The 24,920-nt window shown below is 48.3% G+C and overlaps 1 protein-coding gene and 1 pseudogene across 47 annotated transcripts in view; one reads left to right on the top strand and one right to left on the bottom strand.

Moving 5' to 3' along the window:
• APBA2 (amyloid beta precursor protein binding family A member 2) overlaps nt 1-24,920 on the top strand; it is a 220,867-nt gene that overhangs the window by 62,549 nt on the left and 133,398 nt on the right. The window lies entirely within an intron of this gene.
• LOC108592112 (non-histone chromosomal protein HMG-17 pseudogene) lies at nt 22,824-23,518 on the bottom strand (annotated as a pseudogene). The gene has a single exon (XR_013536579.1). The product of XR_013536579.1 is annotated as a non-histone chromosomal protein HMG-17 pseudogene (transcript).

Below are 24,920 nucleotides of genomic sequence, written 5' to 3' on the forward strand. Positions count from 1 at the left end.
GTTCTGCCTGTGGCCCTTCTGGGATGATGAGTGCTTGGCTGTTAGTGGAAATGTCTGTTGAAATGGAAGGCGCTCCTTGGGGGCGGTGACAGGACCCGAAGCGGGCCTTCTGCAGCTGGGCTGAGGGCTGCTCCCCTCTGTGGGTGTATTGGCTGTGTGCTGGCCACGTTGACCGGTCGTTCTCGTGGGTGTGGCCTGGTGTGTGTGCAGGTGGACAAAGAGGCCAGAGAATCCTTGAGAGGCTATGCCTTCTCTCTGCTTCTGTTGGAGCCAGCGCCGTCAGGGAGCCATCACCTGTCCTGGCCTCACCTGTCCTTCCATGAGCGCTGGGTTCCTTGAGCTTCCTCTCAGGCTGGGGGATGCGGTGGCTGTGCTCAGGCCTGGCTTCTGCAGGCTTCTTCCTATCTTCGGAGCAGCTCCATCACTGGAACCTGTGACATGCGAGGCCTGTGGCCTGGCCCCATCATCAGGCATGGAGAGGCAGCCCTGCAGCCTCCTGGGGACCGAGCTCCTGGCCTGGATCATCACAGAGCTAAGCCTTGGAATCAGGCTGCGTCAGCCTCAGCAGAGCACCTCCGGAGACTCGGACCACCTTGTAAGTCTCACTGGGAGTTAATGATTGGCTTTTCACTCCGTACCAGTACTACGTGCTAGCTCATTTACGGGTTGTTCTTCTAAATTGCTCATGTTTGAAGTGGAAATTTTCGAAGCTGACTGATGGCCCTGCTTCAAGATTTGCTGTCAGGCAACTTATTTATAAATAAAGCAGCTTTTCAAGGAACCCTAACTGAGCCACTTGCACCAGGAGACTCAGAGCCAAGCTGAGGCTCTGGGTTGGCCTCCCAGGCGGTTAGGGAGCCAGTCCTCCATGCCGGGGACATGGACTTCTGGGTCCTTGCGCCATGCAGGGAGGTGATGGTGTGGTTATTCCCATGGGTAGAGTCTCCTGTTTGCAGGGGGCGTTGGGGTCCATGGTTGCATCTCAGTTTCAGAGCAGCCCCCCGGGGTTAGTTCATGTAGAGAAGGAGTCAGAGGCTCACAGAGGTTCAGGGTTGGAGGGGTCCCAGCTCTTCAGAGGGGCCCTCTGGGGCGAGGCCAAGGTGCTTGCTTTCTTGTGAGACAGAAATTCTGCTGTGCGGTTTTCCTTCTTCATAATGGCCACTCCTCCACCCCATATCCATCTTCCCTTTGGCCACTGGTGAATTCTGATTATTTTGGGGAAAAAAAAGGGGACCTTGAGACTGAAGAAAAGTCCCCTTTCGTTGAGATTTCTGGCCCAACGTGTTAGCTCCCTGTGCTGTGTGACTTCGGAGTTCGGCAGGTGATGGGAACACGCTGGCTGGGGAGCACTGATGCGTCCGATTTTGTCCCTGCAGCTTCCCCGGCTGTCAGAGCCACGGCCTCTGTCTGCGGCTGCGCCCGGGAATATCTAACAGCAATTTCTTTTTTCCTTCTTCTTTCTTGTTCTGTCTGTGTCAGTGCTTGGTGGTCTTACTGTACCCGTTGTTTCATTATAGGCAGGTTTTGCAAAGGCCGATACAGTCTGTGCCCTGTGGTGGTGGTTCTTAGGGCCTTCCAGCATCTTTGCCAGCGCTCAGTGCACACAGGCGCCTGAAGCAGTTGTTTGGGAACGAGCCACGTGGTGGGAGATCTTGGATCTCCCAGGCCAGGTGCAGAGCAGCTGCTCAGTAAATGTCGCTGAGTGAGAGGCAGTGGCGAGGGGTGGGAGGCGGTGGCGAGGATAGGCATGGGTGGGCGACCAAGGCTGCAGAGGGGTTGTCAACCAGTGGGGCAGCCAGCAAGTCCAGCTCGAGGAAGCACCATGGGGCCCAGGGGCTCTGCATAAGAAATGGCAGAGGTTTGGCTTCGCTTTAACCTGTTTTGTTTCTTCTTGTAGTGAGGAGAACACACCAGGAAGGCGGGGGAGAGAGGCTGGCTGAGCCTCATGGCAGGGTGGTAAAGGAATCAATAACCCAGACAGGTTGTCCGTTCACGTGGAGTTGTTTGCATTGCTGTGATACAAACTGCTATGCTACTGAAACCTTCCGAAAGGCAAGCCACACCCAGAGAGTGACTCGGGCAGGTGTGTGTTGGGGGCAGTAATACTTGCAAGGAGCAGAGCTTCCAGAAGACCAAGGTTCAGTGGAGGCAGCAAGTCAGGCCGGGGAGAAACCCCCGGGGTATCTGGAAGTCTTAGGGCGCTTTCCAGGCTGCATGGATGGGTGTGTTAACCAGCTATTTCCTACACATCACCGAGGAGAGGCACTTGCCCTTCTGGGAGCTGTGCCTTTTCCATTGCTTCTGTTGTTTTTTTTGAGACAGGGTCTCTCTCTGTCACCCAGGCTGGAGTGCAGTGGCACGATCTCAGCTCACTACAGACTCTGCCTCCTGGGCTCAAGTGATGCTCCCACCTTGCCCTCCCAATTAGTTGGGACTACAGGCAAGCACCACCATGCCTGGCTGATACTTTAAATGTTTTGTAGGGACGGGGTCTCACTGTATTGGCCAGGCTGTTCTTGAACTCTGGACTCAAGTGATTCTCTTGCCTCAGCCTCCCAAAATGTGACATTACAGGTGTGAATTACCACGCCCAGCCTCTTGTTATAGTTAGTAAACTTTTTTTTTTTTTGAGATGGACTTTTGCTCTTGTTACCCAGGCTGGAGTGCAATGGCGCGATCTCGGCTCACCGCAACCTCCGCCTCCTGGGTTCAGGAAATTCTCCTGCCTCAGCCTCCCGAGTAGCTGGGATTACAGGCATGCGCCACCATGCCCAGCTAATTTTTTGTATTTTTAGTAGAGACGGGGTTTCACCATGTTGACCGGGATGGTCTCGATCTCTTGACCTCGTGATCCACCTGCCTCGGCCTCCCAAAGTGCTGGGATTACAGGCGTGAGCCACCGCGCCCAGCCCGTTAGTAAACTTGTAATTCTAGAACAGCTTTAGAGTTATAAAAAAGTTGCCGAGACCGCAGAGAGTTCCCGTGCTTTCTTCCTGGAGCCTTCTCTCTCGTCAACATCTTACGTCACACGGAGCATTTGGCGTAACTGAGGAAGCAACATGGGCCCATTGCTGTGAACTAAACTCTGCAGTTTATTCCAGTTTCTTTAGTTTTTATCTAAAGTTACTTTTCCGTCGCAGGAGCCCATCCAGGCCACTACGTTACCTGTAGTCCTGTGTCTCCATAGCCTCCTCTGGTCTGTGACCGTTTTTTAGCTTTCCTTGTTTTTCATGACCTTGACAGTTTTGAAGAGTACAGGTCTGGTATTTTGTGGAACGTCCCTCAGTTCGGGTTTATCTGATAGTCTTTTCATAGTTAGGTTGGAGCTATGAGTTCTGGGGAGGAAAACCACAGCAGTGAAGCACCGCTGTCAGCATCTATCAGTGTTAGGTGATGGCAACGTGACTTATTACTGTTCATGTCGACCCCGCTCACCTGGCTGAGGGAGCATTTCCAGTTGCTCACTGTACCATTACCTGGCCTTCTCTCCATAGTCCTCCCTGGAGGGAGGTCACTGTGTGTCCTCCGTGCTTAAGGAATGTGGAGTTACACTCCACCTCCTTCGTTGGGGTTGGGGGTATCTGTATACATTATTTGGAATATTTCTATATGGGGGACTTACCTATTCTCCCCCATTTATTTATTCAAACATTTACATCAATATGGATTTTTGGATATATAATTTATACCTTGCTTTGTAATGCAGTGCTGTTGTTTATCTTATTGCTCCCAGTGTCCCGGCTTTGACGATACAAAGCTCTTTCAGGTGGCCTCCCATGTCCCCTTTTTGTTGATTTGAGTGCAGTCTGTCAGCCGTATTAGTGGGTTCTGCGTCTGTGGTTTCAACCAATCTTGGATAGGAAATGTTTGGGAGAAAAGTAGACGGCTGTGTCTCCACCAAACAGACTTTTTGTCTTGTCCTCATTCCCTAAACAATGCAGTAGAACAATGATTTGCATTGTACTAAGCATTATACATAATCTAGAAAGGATTTAAAATCCACTGAGGAATGCACATAGTGATATGCAAATTCTACGTCATTTAATAGAAGGGACTTGAGCATTGGGGCTTATGGTATCTGCAGGCGGCCTAGAACCAATCCCTTACAGGTACCGAAAGAAAACTGTACCTGTTTTAGGCACAAGATACTCAGGCTCATCTTGAACTTTTTCTACCCAGCCCTGGACTCAGCCATTTCTGCGAGGACCCTGCCTTACTGTATTGGAGAATGGTATCCGGAAACTGAGGTCTGGACGCTGAGGGTGCTTGTTGCCACTGAGGTGTGTTGCTTCCAGGGCCTCTCAGCAGACAGAGCTGGGACATACATGTGTATGCTCATCTGTGTATACCTACGTATCTCTCATCTTTTTTTTTTTTTTTTTGAGACAAAGTCTCACTCTGTCACCAGGCTGGAGTGTAGCGGCACACTGCAACCTCCACCTCCCAGGTTCAAGCAATTCTCCTGCCTCAGCCTCCTGAGTAGCTGGGACTACAGGTGTGCGCCACCCATGCCCGGCTAATTTTTATATTTTTAGTAGAGATAGGGTTTCACCATGTTGGCCAGGATGGCCTTGATCTCTTGACCTTGTGATCCACCCACCTTGGCCTCCCAAAGTGCTGGGATTACAGGCATGAGCCATCATGCCTGGCCTTTTTTTTTTTTTTTTTTTTAAGACAGAGTCTCACTTTAACGCCCAGGCTGGAGTGCTGTGGCACAGTCTTGCCTCACTGCAGCCTCTGCCTCCTATGTTCAAGGGATTCTCCTGCCTCGGCATCCCGAGTGGCTGGGATTACAGGCATGCACCACCGCGCCCAAGTAATTATTGCATCCTATAGCTTTTTGAATGCATGGCCCCGTCTGATGGCCAAGCCCTGGACCTAGCCTCCTGACACTCATGGGAGCCATGTCCTCGTGTCCCGTAGTAGGAAAGAAAACTTGGACAGCTGACTATGTAGACAGGAGCCACAGTGAAAACGATTCAGAAGGCTTAAGGAATAGTTTCCAAGTATACACAAACACTGAGAATAATCAGAGGACATACTCTCAGAGCCTGAGATGGGAGGATCGCTTGAGCCCACGAGTTCAAGAACAGTCTGGGCAGCATAGGGTGACCTTGTCTCGACAAAAAAAATTAAAAAGCCAGATGTGGTGGCATGCACCACTGGTCCCACCACCGCAGAAGGCTAAGGTGAGAGGATCACTTGAGCCTGGAAAGTTGAGGCTGCAGAGAACCGTGAGCACCACTGCATCCCATCCTGGGCAATAGAGCAAGACTCTGTCTCAAAAAAAAAAGGAGCATCTGGGTACCTACTATCCAGTTTAAGGCAGGCACAGATATAATTCAGCCTTCTGTGAACATTGCCCCCTAACTCCCCCTATGAAACACAATAACTTGAATTTACTGTTTATTTTTTGGAAGTGTGTTTTATTTTTATCCTGCATGTATGCCTAAATGATATATCCCATAGTTATATTTTTCAAACTTTGTAGAAATGACATCTTACTGTGTTCCTGCAACTGGGACGTTCATTAACTGAGACGTTTTATACACGTATGTATCTTCCTAGCAATCCTGAGAAAAGCTGGAGTCACTGTCTCCATTGTACAGATAGAGAAACTGATAACGTAGAGCAATGATTTGATTTTTGCTAACTGCAAGCAGCTAATAAAGATGAACTCACATTTGTATCTTCAGAGCCTGAGTCCATGCTCTTCGTATGGCGCAAATGTTGAGATTCATCAGGAAAAGGAAGAAGAAGCAGGTCTTGTTGGTCACTTTGTGACCCTGTTGCTCCCCTGGAGCATGGGGGTCCCAGTGTCTCCCTTAGCCTGGAATCCCAGTCTCTGCGTTTTGCAGGCTCCAGGAGTTTTGATGAAATGAGGTTCCATATGGCTGGTTGAGACTCCCGCCCCCTCATCACTCCCTACCAGCATTTCTGCAGAATCCTCCTCTCCTCCTGAGCCTGGAAATATTTCGTGGCTGCCTCAAAAGTCAGCCCCTCCTTATTTTAGCACCAGATGCTGCCCTTCGTTTCCCTCTGCCCTCCCGCAGCATTGCCTGTGATCCTTGGGATCACAGCCTTCACACTTAATGTTGAAACAACTGCCTTCCACTCCCACGGTAGGAAAGAGGACAAAGTCTCTTGCTCCTGCTCCCCCCTCCTGCTGCGGGCCTGTTTTGGGGCTTTGTTTTGCTGTAGAACTTCCTGAAAGGCCTGTCTGCAGTGGCTTTCTCCATTTCCTCTTCCCATTCTCTCTCACACCCACTCTGGTGGGACTTTTGCCCCTCACACTGACCCTTCTCCTGACACTTTTGACCCCATCGCTGTTGCTATCAAGATCTCTAAGACTCCAAATCTGCAGATCCGTGGTCAGCTCTGTCCTGTCCCACGTGACTGGCAAGCACAGCAGCGTTTGCCACACTTGTTCCCCCAGGAAGTGCTTTCTTCCCTTGGCTTGGGGGGCACGCTGTGCTTGGGATTTTCTTCCTGCTTCGCTGGACTTTGCTCAGTCCCCTTACTGTCCTGTGAGTGTTGGAGTGTCCCCGCGGTCAGTCTTCGCTCAGTCCACGCTCCCACCACAGTTGAGAATGCCATCCTCATGCTGAAGGATCCCACATTTATCTTTTAGCTGTGATTTCTCTCCTGACTTCCAGACTATACACCTAGTTGCCCACTCTGCACTTCCCTTTAGAGTTCTTTTTTTTTTTTTTTTTTTTGAGACAGAGTCTCGCTTTGTCACCAGGCACCAGGCGCCAGGCTGGAGTGCAGTGGCACAATCTCGGCTCACTGCAACCTCCGCCTCCCGCGTTCAAGCAATTCTCCTGCCTCAGCCTCCTGAGTAGCTGGGACTACAGGCATGTACCACCACGCCCAGCTAATTTTTGTATTTTTAGTAAAGACAGGGTTTCACCATGTTGGCCAGGATGGTCTTGATCTCTTGACCTCGTGATCCACCCGCCTTGGCCTCCCAAAGTGCTGGGATTACAGGCTTGAGCCACCACGCCTGGCCCCCTTTAGAGTTCTAATGGACGTCCCTACACAGCAGGTGCCAAGCTGTCCCGGGCTTTCTCAACCCCAATCTCCCCTTCTCAGTAAATGGCAGCTCCATGCTTCTGGACGCCTGGCCTGTAGCCTTGGAGCCAGCCTTGACTCCCGTCTCTCTCAAACCCCACGTGGAATCTGTTCCGGAACCTGCCCCTGGTCACACCTGCCCTGCTGCCTACCCTGTCCTCTCCTTGCTAGATTGCTGTGCCAGTTTGCTGATGGTTCCGGTTTCCATGCTGACTCCATGCCTTCCCACCCAGGTCTGCGTCTGCTCAGCAGCTGGTTTATTGCATACAAACTTAAAGAGATTGCTCCTCGGACCACAGCCCTCCATTCCCCCTCCATCCCACTCAGAGTAAATGCTGGAGGCCCTTCCTCAACTGACTGTATTTCCTAAGATTCTATCCTGCAGAATCCTGCCTGGCTAGTAACTTTATCACTTTCTTTGTGTTGGCTCCAACATTCTCTTCTCCAGGTGGCTTCTGCAGACTTTGGGACTGGCCCATATCCCTGTGCTTGTAACCCGCCGCCTTGCACAAGCACCCCCACATTAATTCTGTGGCTTATTGATTGATTGATGTCGGTGCCCCCGCTCCCCAAGGCAGGAAGCCTGGGAGGGTGGGGGCTCGGTCTGCTTCTTTCAGCCCTGGCCTCCCAGGCCTGGCATCTGCTTGAAGACGGTGCTCACGGGCAGACGGCAGTAAATGCACAGTTGACACCTGTCAGTAAGGGCCTCCTGCCCGGCTACACGCTGGCCCCTACCTGCCTCTTGCTAGTCCTGGGCACACCTGGAGGACAGTCAGGGAATGTCTTTCCCCATCTGCCCTGGCATCCTCCAACCCTGGGGACCTTTCTAAGACCTGGCTGCTTGGGGACCATGTGCTCTGTGGATTTCTGTCCAGGAGGGGCCCTCACGGCCACGTGCATGTGAACACGGACCAGTGGGATTGGTTTCCTACACGGAGAGCTGGGCCAGAGGTGCAGCTGGCCCACCCCCAGCCTCGTCGCCCACGGTTCACCCAGTCCCCGGGCCTTTCCGATGCTGTGTGCCTCTGTATTTGTTGCAGTGAACAGAGCTTACAATTGTAGGACTTCCTCAGACAGTTTGATCTTCAACCCCGTAAAAAATACGTTTTACTTAACCACTGCAAGCAGAAGTTTCAGGAGCGTTTCTTAAACTCCTGAGAGGTGATGCGTTTTGTGTGATCTTCGGTTTCATTTTCAAACTTCTTGTGCTGCTCCATAAATTCACTTGGCAATCTGCCTGTCAGTCCCTAGCAGTTCTCAGCCACACTTCCTGTTCTAGAGTAGAAACCTGAGCGTCAGAGAGCTAGGGTCTTGCTAAGGTCACACCAGTGAATTCATCCAACAGCCAGGACTGGAGCTCTGTCCTAGGATTCCATCCTGTGGCTTTCTCAGGCTTGTGTAATTAATTTTAATGATTGTACCATTGTGGCTTATTTAAATTACCCCAGGAGGACCATCAGTTCTATCAAAGACATTTTATTTTAGTTGCCCACCTGCTCTATTCAGGGAAATGCATCTTCTGTGGGATTTCTTCTGGGTAATTAAGAGAGTCTAAGAAGCCAGTTTTATAGTCATCGATTTAACTGTAGATAACAATGAGGTTAAACTCAAAAGCTGGTTCCATCTGCAGGAACATATGAGTGGTTTGAATTAGAAAAGGTGCTCATTAGAGCACCTCCCGGTGCCTAGGGAGGGCCTTGGTGGGTTCCCCGAGGGCAGAGCCAAGGCCTTGGGCCAGCGGCACAGTTCCATTGCGCTGGGGTGTGTTTGGGGCAGAACCGTGTGCTTGGAGGTAGGTGTTGGTTCTGGCGCTTGGCTGCTTGCTCCTGCAGGCACGGCGGTGGACCCTTAGCTCAGCAGCCATAGAGGAGCTGTGAGAAATGCACAGTCTCAGGCCCCACCCTGGCTCTGCTGACTCGGGACCTGCATGTTAATGAGACTGGGGGTTTGTATGCACGTCACAGCTGCTCTAGCTCTGGCCAGGGGACTTGGGTCTGTGGTTCCTAGTTTTTATCATGTAGCTGGTCATCCTCAACAGTAGGGAGTGTGGTTGGCTACCATGTGTAGGGCAACGTGCTGGGTGCTGGGGTAACAGGAGGGTGGGCAGAGTCCTCCCTGCCGTCTGGGACTTGCTGTCTCCAGGGCAGGCAGGGGCTGGCCTATGTAGCTGTACACAATGGTGTTTTACAAAGCATGAGTGCTGTAGACCCTAGGGGTTGGCTGGATTCAGATGCAAGGAGGGAAAGCAGGTGGGGTGGGGTCCCAGGCAGGGGGAACTGCATGAGGAAAGGCACAGAGGCTGGAGGGGTGCAGGTGCAGTCAGGAGATAGCCAGCACCTGAATGTGGCAGTGACGGCTAGGTTTTGGGGGCTTTAGGTCTCACGTTTAGATATTTCGACTTTATCCAGTGAGTCATGGAAGCCACTGTAAACTTTTTTTAAAAAATTAAACACCATTTTATTTAAAAAATTGTGTAAAGTACACATAACATAGAATTCACCTTCTTGGACCATGTTGAAGTGCAGAGCTCAGTGGCATTAAGTACATTTACACTGGCGCAGCCATCGCCCCCATCCGCCTCCAGAATGTTCCTCATCCTGCAGAACTGAAACACTGGGCTGGGTGCAGTGGCTCACGCCTGTAATCTCAGCACTTTGGGAGGCTGAGGCGGGTGGATCACAAGGTCAAGAGATCAAGACCATCCTGGTCAACATGGTGAAACCCCGTCTCTACTAAAAATACAAAAAATTAGCTGGGCACGGTGGCGCGTGCCTGTAATCCCAGCTAGTCAGGAGGCTGATGTAGGAGAATTGCCTGAACCCAGGAGGCGGAGGTTGTGGTGAGCCGAGATCACACCATTGCACTCCAGCCTGGGTAACAAGAGTGAAACTCCGTCTCAAAAAAAAAAAAAAAAAAAGAACTTAAACACTGTCCCCATTAAACACTTACCTCCCATCCGCCTCCCCTCAACCCCTGGCACCCACCATCGCACTTTCTGTCTACGATTTTGACTACTTCCCCATGCCTTATATTTGTGGAATCGTACAGGATTTATATTTTGTGACTGGCATATTTCACTTACGGTGTCCTCAGGGTGCACACACGTTGTAGCCTGTGTCAGATTCTCCTTGTTTGTTAAGGCCGCGGGATACTTCATGGTGTGAATACAACACATTTTGTTGATCGTTCATCTGGCGAAGGTTGCCTGTGTTGCTTTTTCCTGCTGGCTGTTGTGAATCGTGCTGGTGCGAACATGGGGGCACAAGCTCTTTGGGTTCTTGTTTTCCCTTCCTTCGGGCGTACGCCCAGAAGTGGAGTCATTCCTAGATTATGTGGTAATTCTGCGTTCAATGTTTTCAGGATACCGTTTTCCACAGGGGCTGTGCCATTTGCACCATTTTATACTCCTACCCACCATGTACAAGGTTTCCAGTTTCTCCATGACCTCACCAACACTTGTTGTTTTCTGGTTTTTTGATTGTGGCCATCCAGATGGGAGTGGGGTAGCAGCTCCCTGTGGTTTGGATGGCGTTTTCCTGATGCCCAGTGGTGGGGAGCACCTCTCCTGTGTGGGAGCACCGTCGCCTGGTGAGCAGGGGGTCTGTGGTGGGGAGACGTGTGCTGAGGGCTGCAGGAGAGGGCTGCCCACTGTGCATCAGGTTTGGGGTGATGGGGACACTGCCCCTTGCACCTGCACATCAAGCCTCCCTCATGCTACTTAGTGGCTTCTTTGGAAACATGGTATATCCAGGATGTCGTCCCCAAGGCAGGATGAGCACCGTCTCATTTGATGTGTGGCCTGTGCTACACCAGGCCTGCCACGTTTGCCCTATGACCGTGTCCTGCTGCAACCAGGTTGAAGTCAGAGGAGCTGAGACAGGTGAGGGAGCATTTGAAAAATGTGTCCCTCGCTCTGGTGTCCTTGCAGAAGTGACCAGCACTTGCACTGCCCAGTAGTATTTTTGATGCTCTGGGAACATGACACGATTGTACTTCTCCACTTTCCCAGAGTTAGAGAAGACCATGTGCCTTGCCTCCGCCAGTGGCACATAAGCAGAAGGGACTTGTGAGTAGAAGCTGGAAGGGACTTTCTCTGCTGTCCTTTCTCCGGTCACATCGGTCGTAGAAGCACATGCTGAGGAGGAGGGGCCGTGATAGCCAGGTGGCTGCAGTCTGCCCTGGACTCGCAGTGGCCTTTGGGTGAGCAACACAGCAGCAGTTACTGGGCCCAGGCCCCGTGGCGTGGGAGCTGTTTGTTGGCGCAGCCCAGCCCAGCCTGTCCTCACGGATCCAGGAGGAATCTGAAAAGTGTTTCTTAAAACACATATGCGCAGATAGGTGAAGATGAACGTGTAGCACTATGGGATAGTTCCACATGCTTCTTAGTATCTCAAGGAGTTTCAAGACTTGGTGAAGGAGCGGCACTCTCCTGTAGCTGAGTCTCCTGCTGAGGAGTTCATGATCAGCTGGTGATGCTTTCATTTTGTCAGCGGCACAGAGCTCTGGCTCATGCGTGCTGAGGCCTGTCCCCGCCGGGGCAGGGAGCTGATGAGAACTCAGGAGCCCCGCAGCTCTGCCTGGCTCTAATGGCCTCTGTGTTTTCCAGCACTTAACAAATCCGGAGCCGTTGACATTCTAGGAGACAACCTCAGACGCTGTGGACCTCACTACACTTCCAAAGCAGGAGAGTCACTGTTTTTAAGAGTTCTTCCCAACTTTTCTTTTTTTTTGACTGCAGAAATGCCTTTTTAATATCAGAAAATATCTAAGGCTTTTCCTTACCTGACTATAGTCTTGTGTTTAGTACTGTTTTGGTCATTCGGTAACTATTCATTAAATAAATCTTCATCTTAAGTTTAACTTTCTTCTGTTGAGCTTTTCAAATATACACAAAAAAAATGGAGAGAATTGTGATCCCTGCAAATTCATGTGTCGAAATCTTCAACCACAGGACCTCAGAGAGTGTGACTTTATTTGGAGAGAGGGTCTTTTTTTTTTTTTTTTTGGAGATGGAGTCTGGCTGTTACAACAGACTGGAGTGCAGTGACACAATCTCAGCTCACTGCAACCTCCATCTCCCGGTTCCTCAGCCTCCCAAGAAGCTGTGACTATAGGCACATGACATCACGCCCAGTTAATTTTTGTGTTTTTTTTAAGTAGAGACAGGGTTTCACCATGTTCGTCAGGATGGTCTCGATCTCTTGACATCATGATCCGCCTGCCTCGGCCTCCCAAAGTGATGGGACTACAGGCGTCAGCCACCATGCCTGGCTGGAGAGAGGGTCTTTGAAGAGGTAACTGATTTAAAATGATGCCATCAAGGTGGCTTAGTGCAATCTGACTGATGTCCTTATAAGAAGAGATTCAGGCCAGGTGCGGTGGCTCACGCCTATAATCCCAGCACTTTGGGAGGCCGAGGCAGGTGGATCACGAGGTCAAGAGATCGAGACCATCCTGGTCAACAAGGTGAAACCCCGTCTCTACTAAAAACACAAAAATTAGCTGGGCATGGTGGTGTGCACCTGTAATCCCAGCTACTCAGGAGGCTGAGGCAGGAGAATTGCCTGAGCCCAGGAGGCGGAGGTTGCAGTGAGCCGAGATCGCGCCATTGCACTCCAGTCTGGGTAACAACAGTGAAACTCCATCTCAAAAAAAAAAAAAAAAAGAAGAGATTCAGACACAAGCACAGAAGGATGGCCGTGTACATACAAGGCAGAAAGCAGCTGTGTGCGAGCCACGGAGAGAGGCCTCTGGAGAAACCGGCCCCGCCGACGCCGTGATCTCAGACTTCCAGCCGCCAGAACTGGAAGAAAATAAATTTCTGTTGTTTACACCCCCAGCCTGTGGTACTTTGTGATAGCATTCCTAGAAAACTAACGCAGCGCCCAGGTGCTATTGTTGAGCGTCTGCAGTTCCAGTTTTGAAGCAATCTTCATGGACGGCCTCTGATACACAGGGAGCATGGGACCTACAGAGGAGAACTAGGCAGCCCCCGCCCTTGCTGACCTTATACTCTGCGGAGACTGGAAACAATCATGAGGACAAGCTTCAGTTAACAACACTTTGAGGCTGGGTGTGGGGGCTTGAGCCTGTAATCCCAGCACTGTGGGAGGCCGAGGTGGGCAGATCACTTGGGCCCAGGAGTTTGAGAGCAGCCTGGGCAACATGGTGAAACTCCGTCTTTACTAAAAATACAAAAAAAGTAGCAGGCACCAAATTAGCCGGGCATGGTGGTGTGTGCCTGTAATCCCAGCTACTCGGGAGGCTGAGGCAGGAGAATTACCTGAACCCAGGAGGCGGAGGTCGTGGTGAATCGAGATCGCGCCATTGCACTCCAGCCTGGGTAACAAGAGCGAAACTCCGTCTCAAAAAAAAAATTAGCAGGAGCCTGTAGTCCTAGCTACTCAGGAGGCTAGGGTAGGAGAATTGCTTGAGGCTGGGAGGCGGAGGTTGCAGTGAGCTGAGATTGCGCCATTGCACTGCAGCCCAGGTGACAGAGATCTTGTTTCAGGGAAAATAAAAGGTGCTTTGAGGCTGAGTGCAATGGCTCATGCCAGGAGTTCAGAACCAGCCTGGGTAACATAGCAAGACTCCTGTCTCCGCAAAAAAATATTAAAATTAGCTGGGCATTATGGTGCATGCCTGTAGTCCCAGCTACTTAGGAGACTGAGGCAGGAGGATTGCTTGAGCCTGAGAGGTTGAGGCTGCAGTGAGCGGTGATCGTGCCACTATACTCAGGTCTGGGTGACAAAATGAGACCTTATCTCAAAAAAGAAAAAAAGAGCACTTGGAATTCTCATAATCACATGACATCTGTCTACCTTAGACACCCTCGCTGGTGGGTGGTCACACCCAATGCTGGTGGTCTGCCAGGGGTGCAGATGGATTCTCACACCCTTCTAGGTTCCCCTTTTGAAACTGAGGCTTCAGGTATGGGAAGGGTTTGTGGAGTAAATGGATGAAAAAGGAATGAGAATCATGGCCTGAGCAGCTTTGTCCCCATCAGAGCCAACTTATCACATGGACCAAAATTCAGACCTCCCATGGGAGTGAGCCGGCCTGGGAGGAACCGGGATGCACCCATCATTCTTACACAGTGAAGCCCCAGGGAGATAATGAGTCACAGCGGGAAGTGATTCATTTGCTCACTGTAAGTTCATCCGGGATTCCTTTAAATACCAAATCCCCATGTACGCTTAAAAACACCGAGTTCACTCAGAAACAGTGCTCACTGAAGGAAGCCAGACACGAAAGACTATATGGGGTGTAGTTCCATGTATAGGATGTTTACAGAAAGGGCCTAATCAGAGAGACAGAAAGTGGATGAGGGCTTGCGGGGTCTGGGGTCAGTGAGGACCGGCTGCAGGCAGCCATGAGGAGCCTTCAGGGTGATGAGGATTCTGAAAGTGGGTTGTGTGGCTGAGCCACTGCTACACTCACTAGAAGTCCTCTGCGCTGGTGGAGGGTGAACTGTGTGGGGTCTAAGTTCTTTTTTTTTTTTTTTTTTTGAGACAGAGTCTCACTGTATCATGCAAGCTGGAGTGCAGTGGCATGATCTCGGCTCACTGTAACCTCCGCCTCCTGGATTCAAGTGATTCTCCTGCCTCAGCCACCTTAGTAGCTGGGACCACAGGCGAGCACCACCATACCTGGATAATTGTTGTATTTTTAGTAGAGACAGGGTTTTACCATATTGGGCAGTCTGGTCTTGAACTCCTGACCTCATGATCCACCTGCCTCGGACTCCCAAAGTGCTGGGATTACAGGCCTGAGCCATTGCGCCTGGCCAGGGCCTAAGTTCTACCTCAGGAAAGCTGAGGAAGCCACTCAGTTCAGCTCTGAGAATCAAGGGAGTCTTCGTGTAGGAAGCAGGCTCTGAGCTGGATGTGAATGGCTGAGTGTCTTTGGTAAGGAGGGACAGCTGCAGCGGACTGCCAATGGAGGAACAAGATCCTGGGGAAGCGCCGGGTGCGTGACTGAGGCGAATGGAAGGAGAAACCTGTCACAGATGAGGGCATTGAAGGGAACTGCAGGGACGCCAAGGGCTTCTCAACTCTGGCTGCAGGTTTCCAGCCGCCATTTCTAAAAACCGGTGCCTGGGCTCCACTCCGGGAGGTTTGGATTTCATCGGTCTTGGGTATAGATCCCGGATGTTAGTATTTTTAAGCATATTTTTAAATGAAGTGATACTCTATCATTTCCTTTTCCCTTCTCAGCTCGTTGCTTCTATAAAGAGATACCTCCCCTTGTCCCTTATGTGGTCACCCAGTGGGGCAGTTCAGAGAGAAAAGGCTGCATGACATGTGATTCTTCATTTGCCAGTTGTTCGAAGATGATGAATGTTTCCCGTGACCTTCCAAAGCTGGTTTTTAAAAATTTATTTCAAGCTATCCCCATGGACTCGGGGCGGGAACATGTTTGTTAGGTTTCAAACCATTGCAGTCATCACCCTTGTTGAAGTTCACTGTGGCTGGTGGTGGTGTCTTTGGCTTGGCCTCTGAGACCGTTTGACCTGCTTCTAGTCATCTTTGATACTTTCGTTACCTATAAAAAAATTACAATTATATATATTTTTTAATAATAAAGATGATTTTTGACTGGGCATGGTGGCTCATACCTGTAATCCCTGCACTTTCGGAGGCCGAGGTGGGAGGATCATGAGGTCAGGAGATTGAGACCATCCTGGCCAATGTGGTGAAACCCTGTCTCTACTAAAAATACAAAAGTTAGCTGGGCATGGTGGCGGGCACCTGTAGTCCCAGCTACTTGGGAGGCTGAGGCGGGGAAATCGCTTGACTCCGGGAGGTGGAGGTTGCAGTGAGCCGAGATCACAGCACTGCACTCTAGCCTGGTGACTCCATCTCAAAACAAACAAACAAACAAACAAAACCAAATAATAATTAATAATAATAATAAAAAAAGATGGGTTTTGCCAAGTTGCTCAGACTGGTCTCAAACTCCTGGGCTCAAGCCGTCTGTGCACCTCAGCCTCTCAGAATGCTGGGATTATACAGTGTGAGCCGCCACGCCCAGCCTAACTTCCTCGCCTTTTAAGAGTGAAGCAATTTTATTTCCCACCCCTCTTCCACTAACTTGTGAAGTATGTGTTAATTTATTATTCTTTTAGGTTGTCCTAGAGAGTATGTTCTGCAGACTCATTAGATGGTAGCGGTGATGGTCTTTAGCACTTTAACCACTCCCTGGACAAGGCAGGGACTTGGCATGTAGATGTCGGTATGGTGTGGAAGGCAGCTGCACTCACCAGTACGCCCCCCACACAGAGATCAGTATGTTTTGACAGCTGCCGGGAGACCTTGGTGGCAATCCAGGCCTGAAAACTCTTGGCGGGGCACTAGGTGGGTGGCAGGTGCACTGAGGACTTGACGGGGTGCTGTGGGAGACAGGACTAGACCCAAAGCCTGTGAAAAAGGCCGGGTGTGAGTTTTAGTTGCTTATCAGGTTCATATTTTAAAGAATATTTTTGTGATTCGGTTAGTTTCTTTGGTTGGTCGTTTGGTCTGGCCTGATGTGGGATATGGCATTTTCAATGTATAGGTCTTCCTAGAGTTGGGAAGCAGGCACGCCCTTTTGTCGGAGATGCTTCTGTTACTCAGGTGCTCTAGGAAAGGAAAGTCATGCAGCCCGGGCCTGGGGTGGGGGGGTGGGCATCGTAGAAGATCCTCAGCAGGTGAGGGACCCTCCCTGTGCCCCACACATTGACTGAAAGATGAGAAGTGGAGGACTGATGAGAACCTTCCAGATGGGTACTCCAAGCCACACAGCTGGCAGGTGCCAGAGTCGGGATTTGAACTCAGCAGTGACTCCCTTCTGTTACCAGCAGAAGCGGGTGAGAAAGCCGGCCACAGTCCAGAAAACAGGGGTTGTGGCCAAGGTCTCGTGGACAACATAATCCAACAAATAGGCTTGCTTTAGAATATAAAACTCAAGGAATTTGGGGGGAGTTGATAGACTCTTTTGTTTGGAGTTGATAGACTCTTTTGTTTTTTACTTTTTATTTTGAAATATTTTTAGATTCACAGGAAGTTGCAAAGAAATATTCGAGAAGGTCCCGGACAGCCTTCACTTAGTCCCACCTCTGTGCTACGCATAACTGCACACCAGAGTCAAAGCAGGACGTGCACAGCGGTGCAGTCAGCAGAACCTGTTCAGGCTCCAGCAGTTACAATGTGTGTGTGTGTGTGTGCACGCATGTGTGTGTGTGTGTGCATGAGTGCATGTGCATGTACATGTGTGTGCTTGCGTGTGTGCACGTGTGTGTGTGTGTGCATGAGTGCATGTGCATGTACATGTGTGTGCCTGCGTGTGTGCACGCATGTGTGTATGTGCATGTACATGTGCGTGTGCCTGCGTGCGTGCGGGTGTGCGTGCATGTGTGTGCACGTGCGTGAGTGTATGTGCATGTACATGTGCGTGTGCCTGCGTGCGTGCATGTGTGCGTGTGTGTGCATGTGCGTGTGTGCGTGAGTGTATGTGCATGTACATGTGCGTGTGCCTGTGCGCGTGTCTGTGTGCATGGGTGTGTGTGTGCGGGCGTGTGTGTGTTTGTCCAATTGCATGTGCAGCTTCATGTGAACATGAACACACATGCACACACGCGCACACATGCACGCACGCAGGCACACGCACATGTACATGCACATACACTCACGCACATGCATACACACATGCGTGCACACACGCAGGCACACACATGTACATGCACATGCACTCATGCACACACATAATCAAGATACTGAATTTTATCATCAGTGAAGGCCTGCCTCATGCTACCCCACTGTAGCCGCGCACTGTCCATCTTCCATCGTTCCCATCCCACCTCAACCACTGGAGAACATTTGGGGTTTCCTCTTTGGGGCTGTTACAAACCAAAGCTGCTCTATGAACATTCACTTACAGGTTTCTGTGTGAAAATAAGTTTTTATTCCTCTAGGATCAGTTATCTACAATTGCTGGATTGTATGGTAAATTAATTTTTAGTTTGAAAGGAACTGCCACCCTCTTTTCCACAGTGGCTCTTCCGTTTTATATTCCCGTTAGCAACGAATGACCCGTTTCTCCACATCCTTGCCAGCCTGTGGTGTTCTCACCATTTTTTTTTTTTTTGAGACGTAGTTTCGCTCTTGTTCCCCAGGCTGGAGTGCAATGGCACGATCTCGGCTCACTGCAACCTCTGCCTCCTGGGTTCAGGCAATTCTCCTGCCTCAGCCTCCTGAGTAGCTGGGATTACAGGCACGCGCCACCATGCCCAGATAATTTTTTATTTTTAGTAGAGATGGGGTTTCACCGTGTTGACCAGGATGGTCTTGATCTCTTGACCTCGTAATCCACCTGCCTCGGCCTCCCAAAGTGCTGGGATTACAGGTGTGAGCCACTGCACCCGGCCTCTCACCATTTTTATTTTAGCTATTCTCACAGGTGTGTGGTGATCCCTAGTTGTGGTTTAGATGGCATTTTTCTCATGTGTAATCATACTGGGCATCTTTCATATGATTATTTGCCATCTGAGTATCCTTGTGAGTGAAATGTGTTCATCACTTTTGCTCATTTCTAATTACGTTTTCTTTCTTTTCTTTTTTTTTTTTTTTACTGTTGAGTTTTGAGGGCTCTTTATTCTAGATACGAGTCCTTTGTTAGGTACATGGTTTACAGAAAATTTCTCCCAGACTGTAATTTTTTTTCTGTTGCCTTGACCTTTGACAGAACAAAAGTTTTTCATTTTGATGAGGTCCAACTTTTATCAAGTTTTTTCCTTTTATGAATATGGTGTTTGGTGTGTGTCTAGGAACTCTTTGTCTAATCGTTAAGGTGCCAAAGTTCTTTCCTTTGATTTTTCTTCTACATGTTTTATGGTTTTATATTTAAGTCCTTGATTTATTTTGAATTAGTTTTTGTAGAAGGTGTGAAACTTATGTCAGATTTCTTTCTTTCTTTTGCCTGTGGATGTGCAAATACTCCAGCACCATTTATTGAAAAGGCTGTCTCTCCTCTGTGGAATTCCTTTTGCTCCTGTGAGAAATCAGTTGGGAGTATTTGTAGGGATCATTTTTTCCTGGGCTCTCCACTCCGTTCCATTTGATTTCTGTGTCTCTCCGTTTGCCTATACCACTGTCTTGATTACTCTATCTTTGTAGGAAGCCTTAATATCGGGAAGGGTGATTTCCCCCATTTTATTCTTCTTTTTCAAAGTTATTTGGCTATTCTCAAGCTTTTCTTCTTCTAATAAAGTTTAGAATAAGTTTGTCTGCATCTACAATATAGCAGGAATTTTGTTAAGCCTATCAATCAATTTAGGCAGAATTGACCTCTTAACTCTGTTGAGTATGAATTCACTCTATGAATATGTCTCTTCAGTGTTTAGATTTTTGATTTCCTTCCTTGTCATTTTGTAATTTTTATTTTACGGATCCTGTACATGTTTTGTTAGATGTATTCATATGTATCTTCTTACTATCTCTGGAGCGACTTTAGATGGTGTCGCAGGTACCAGTCGTGATTTCCGCTTCTTCGTTATTAGTGTGTAGATATGCAATCCGTTTTTGAATGTTGATCTTACACCCTGAAACCTTACTGAACCCTGTGTTTTTCTCTCAGTGCTGTCTGAGCTGCATCCCACCAATTTGGTATATTGTGTTGTCATTCTGGTGCAATTCTATGTAGTTAAAAAATTTCCCTTGAGATTTCCACTTTGACCTATGAATTTCTTAGAAGTGTGTTGGTCAATTTCCAAGTATTTGGAGATTTTCCTTTAGTTTTTTTTTTTTTTTTGCATTTTAGGTTTTGGGGTACATGTGCAGAACATGCAAGATAGTTGCATAGGTACACACGTGGCAGTGTGTTTTGCTGCCTTCCTCCCCTTCACCCACATCTGGCATTTCTTCCCAGGCTATCCCTCCCCAACTCCCCACCCCCCCGCTGTCCCTCCCCTTTTCCCCCCAATAGACCCCAGTGTGTAGTGCTCCCCTCCTGTGTCCATGTGTTCTCATTATTCAGCACCCGCCTATGAGTGAGAACATGCGGTATTTCATTTTCTGTCCTTCTGTCAGTTTGTTGAGAATGATGTTCTCCAGATTCATCCATGTCCGTACAAAGGACACGAACTCATCGTTTTTGATTGCTGCATAATATTCCATGGTGTATATGTGCCACATTTTCCCTGTCCAGTCTATCATCGATGGGCATTTGGGTTGGTTCCAGGTCTTTGCTATTGTAAACAGTGCTGCCTGTAGGTTTTTTTTTTTTCTTTTTCTTTTTGTCAATGATTTCTCATTGGAGTCCATTTTGGTCAACATATTTTGCATGATTTTATTTATTTTTTTAATTTATTATGGCTTCTTTGTGACTCAGGATAGGGTCTATGTGAGTGTATGTTCCGTGGACAATTGAAAAGAATGTGAATTCTCCAACTGTTGGGTCGAGCATCCTGTAAATTCTCAGTGCCATCTTTTCGGTGGATGGTGGTGTCCACTTCTGTATATCCTTGCTGATTTTCTGTCTCTTTCTGTCGTTTGCTGGGAGTGGGTATTGACGTTCCCATATACGGTTGTACATTTGTCTGTTTTTCTCCTTGGCAAGTTTTGTTTTTGCTGTATGAATTTTGAGGCACTGTTGTCTGGTGAGTATGCATTTAGAACTTCTGTATGTTCTTGGTAGGTGGAGCATTTTATTATTATATAATATTATTCCTTGTCTTTATTAATTTTCTCTACTCTGAAGTCTACTTTGATATTAATATAGCCACTTTTGCTTCCTCATAATTAATGTTGGCATGCCAAACCTTTTCCCACCTTTACTTTCAGCCTACCAATATTCTACTGGAAGTGAACTTCTTATAGGTAGCCTGTAGGTTATTTTTTTTAATCCATTCTTCCCATTTCTTTTATTTGATGTAGTTAGACCATTCATATTTAAAATAATTACTGACTTGTTAGGGTTTAGGTCTGCATTTTGTGATTTTTTTTCTTCTCTTTCTCATTCCTGTTTCCTCTTGCCTTGCCTTCCTGGATGACAAACATATTTTGAGAGTCCCATGTTTTCTTATTTATACTGTGTTTGAATGGATGGCTTTTGTATAGTGTTCTTATTTTTTAAATATTATTATTATTATTTGAGATGGAGTTTTTCTCTTGTTGCCCAGGCTGGAGTGCAGTGGCGTGATCTCGGCTCACCTCAACCTCCACCTCCTGGGTTCAAGCGATTCTCCTGCCTCAGCCTCCCAAGTAGCTGGGATTACAGGTGTGTGTTATCATGCCTGGCTAATTTTTTGCATTTTTAGCGGAGACAGTGTTTCTGTATGTTGATCAGGCTGGTCTTGAACTCCCGACCTCAGGTGATCCACCTGACTTGGCCTCCCAAAGGGCTGGGATTAAAGGCGTGAGCCAAGTATAGTGTTCTTTATGGTTGCTGTAAATATCATGTCAGCCTACTGGGATTAGAGTTTTACCACTTTTTAAATATAATTGTCTTAAATATTTCCTCTATATCCACTGAGTACCTTATCGTATGATGTCATAACTTTTGCTTCAAATTAAAGTTGATTAAAGAACCTCATGAGGTGAAGAACAGTCCTAGTTTTCTCTTAGTTTCTTTTTCTGTTTGGAGACTAGCCATTCTTTAAAGGTGGATCTGCTAGTAATACATTTTTTAGCTTCTCTTCTTCTGAGAATATCTTTATCTCTCCTTCATTTATTTTTTTTTGGTAGCAACTTTATTGAGTCATAAATCACATACCATGTAATTCACACCTTCAAAGTGTAGTGTTCAGTGGTTTTTACTGCATTCACAGAGTTTTGAATCATAACTACAATCTAATGTACTAAAATTGTAAGTCTGACTTTTCCATACAGTAGAGGGGAGAAGGAAAAGCAGTCTGTACCATCTTGCTCTGCATCTAGAAGTTGATAGTCTTCAAGTGTTACAAATTGCAGGTTCCTCTCTCCTTCCCCTCTTTATTTTTAAAAATGTATTGTAAGTTTTTATTTTTGTTTATTTATTTATTTTTCAAACTGTACCCAGCTTTATTAAAGATACTTCCCGTAAACAATCATGGTATTTCAGGCAGGACATGGGCAGCCAGTCGTTAACAGTATACAACAACTTTCAAACTCCCTTCTTTGATGGACCACCGAAAATCAGAAAGCCACTCTAAACCCCACTGAAGTCGTCTTCTGATGCCCTGAACAGGGAGAGTTCAGAGGGAGGGTTGACAGTTCACCTTTCGCATGTTGTTTAGCAGCTTTTCACGAGCTGACCCTGACTTTCAGGAGGCGAAATGAAAATGGCAGAATTTATCTGAAGATCCACAGTCTAGAAATGGAACCACTGCTCTTTTGACAGGTGTCATCTCAGTGGCATCACTGGCAATTCCAGATTGCCTGACACACTGGGAACCAGTGACTGGGGTCAGGTCCCAGGAGATGCCTGGGCTTAAGGGAGTTAAGTCTATGTGGAAAGACAGAAAGGGAGAAGGGGACATAAAAAGGAATTTGTTTTTCATACCACAAGGCTTTTGTGTGCCAAGGTGGCCGTGTGTGTCAAAGTCAGGGAATCCCTCCTCCTGGGAGCCAAGAGGAAGTCTCTCAAAACTAGAAGGGAAAGGTGTTTTCCTCTATCAGTCCAGCTTTGGAGACATTCTATTAGTGACATGTCCCTTCCCCCAAAACAACAATGAAGTGTTCTGTGTGCTAAAAACATAATTAAAAAAAAAAAAAAAGTAAAACAAAATTCTGCATTTTATAAAACTTGATAAAAAGTAGTATTTCAAACTGTACAGTCACCAGAAGTACCCAGTTATCAAGACGCACACACTTCACTCGGCATCTCCAGCACCTTCGGCTTCCTGAGCCTGGTCTGTTTGGGCGTCTCCCTTTCCTGTAGGGCTATTCCCTTCCTTGCCAGCATCAGCTTTTCCCTCTTTCCCTTTGGGTACCTTCTCTCCCTTCTTTGTAGGTGCCTTTTTAGGCTTGGGCTCTGGCTTTGGAGGAACAGGTTTAGCAGACAACCTCACAGATCTTCTCTGTGGTTCATCCTTCACCTTAGCTTTCTCTCCTTTAGCGTCCCCTTCCGCCTTTCTCCTGGGCATAGTGGCGATGGCCGTGGGATGCAGGCGCTGGGCGCAGTGGTGCGTGGGCTTTGATGGGCCCGGGGGTTGTTCTCGCCTCCTCTTCTTCACACTGCTCCAAGTTTTTATTCTTAATTGTGGTGAGAGATCCATACGCACGCGTCATCTTAAGCATTGTTGAAGTGTCCCGTTCAGTGACATCAAGTACAATCACATTGTCCAGCCGTCACCACCATTCACCTCCAGAATGTTTTCATCTTCCCAAAATGGAACCTCTGTATTCATTCACCGATAACTGTCCGTTCTCCTCTTCCCACATCCCCCGACCAGCACCATCCTGCTTTCTGGCTGTGAATTTTACTGTTCGAGGCACCTCACACAAGTGGAATCCTACAATGATTTTTGTGTGACTCACTTCTTTCCCTTAGCATAATGTTCTCACAGTGTTGTAGCAAGCGTCAGGATTTCCTTCCCTGTGAAGGATGAATAATATTCTACCCTGTGTGTAGAGACCACATTCATCCAGGATGGACACTTGGGTTGTTTCCACCTTCTGGGGACTCTGAATAATGTTGCTGTGAGCATGTGTGTACAAATCGTCTCTCTGAGATAGACCCTGCTTTTAATTCTTTTGGGTATACACCCAGAAGTAGGACTGCTGAATGATGAGGAAATTTATGTGTTTGATTTTTTGAGGAACCGCTATCCTGTTCGTCCCTGTCTCTTCCTTATAAACACCTGTTGAAGACTTCGGGACATTTGACCTGTGGAATGTCTCCTGTCTTATTTTGGATGGGTGCACTCCTGGGAAGGTCAGCCCTCTCTCTCCTGTACACTGGCAGCTGGATCCAGTACTTGGTCGGACTTGGTCCCGTCTCTTTGGCAGGATTAGAGGAACCACATATCCTGCTTCCTCTACAGGATTAGAGGAAGAACTGTGTTTGTTCACCCATCTTTCTGTGAGCTGGCAGCCGTTGATTCTCAGTGCCTGTTTTGAGTAACACTGTGTCTCCTCCAAATTCATTCGTTGAAGTCTTAAGCTCCAGCATCTCAGAACCTGCCCTTATTTGGAGAAGGGGTCTTCACAGAGCTTATCAAGGCAAAATGAGGTTATTAGGGTAAATCCTATTCCAGTATGCCCAGTGTGCTTCTAAGAAGAGGAGATGCAGAAACAGACACATGCAGAGGGAGGATGGGAAGATGTGGTAACTCCATGTGAACATAAACACAGCTGTCTCTTGTCCTTCATTCTTGAAAGCTTTGCTGGACCAGAAATCCTTGTGTGTCTTCAATAGGCTACTCTCTTTTTTTCTGGAGGATGTCAAAGTCTTAAGGGCCAGGCACAGTGGCTCACCCCTGTAAAGCCAGCACTTTCAGAAGCCAAGGTGGGAGGCTCACCGGAGCCAGGAGTTTGAGATCAGCCTGGGCAACATAGGGAGACCCTGTCTACAAAAACCTTACCCTTTCATTTAGAATAAAAATGAGAGAGCTTGGTATTCTGAGTGGGCTCTCAGCATAGAGATACAAGGACATACATAGTGTTTTGAAATGTGCCACTTCCTGATCAGCAGGCGTCCCGCTGTGTCACACATGCCTGTCAGTTCCAGACCCCTTGGCCCTGCAGAAAGGGCTTTGGCAAGGTGTCCAGCATCGGAGGTGGCCTCCAGGATGCTCACTGCCTGAGGGTCCTGTTGCTCACAGGACTGGTGAGGCGACTGAGGATTGAAGGGGCCAGAAGCAGACCAAATTCTGTGCGGGGGCTGATTGG

This window comes from Callithrix jacchus, chromosome 6 (assembly GCF_049354715.1).
Source record: "Callithrix jacchus isolate 240 chromosome 6, calJac240_pri, whole genome shotgun sequence".
Taxonomy (NCBI): Eukaryota; Metazoa; Chordata; class Mammalia; order Primates; family Cebidae; genus Callithrix; species Callithrix jacchus.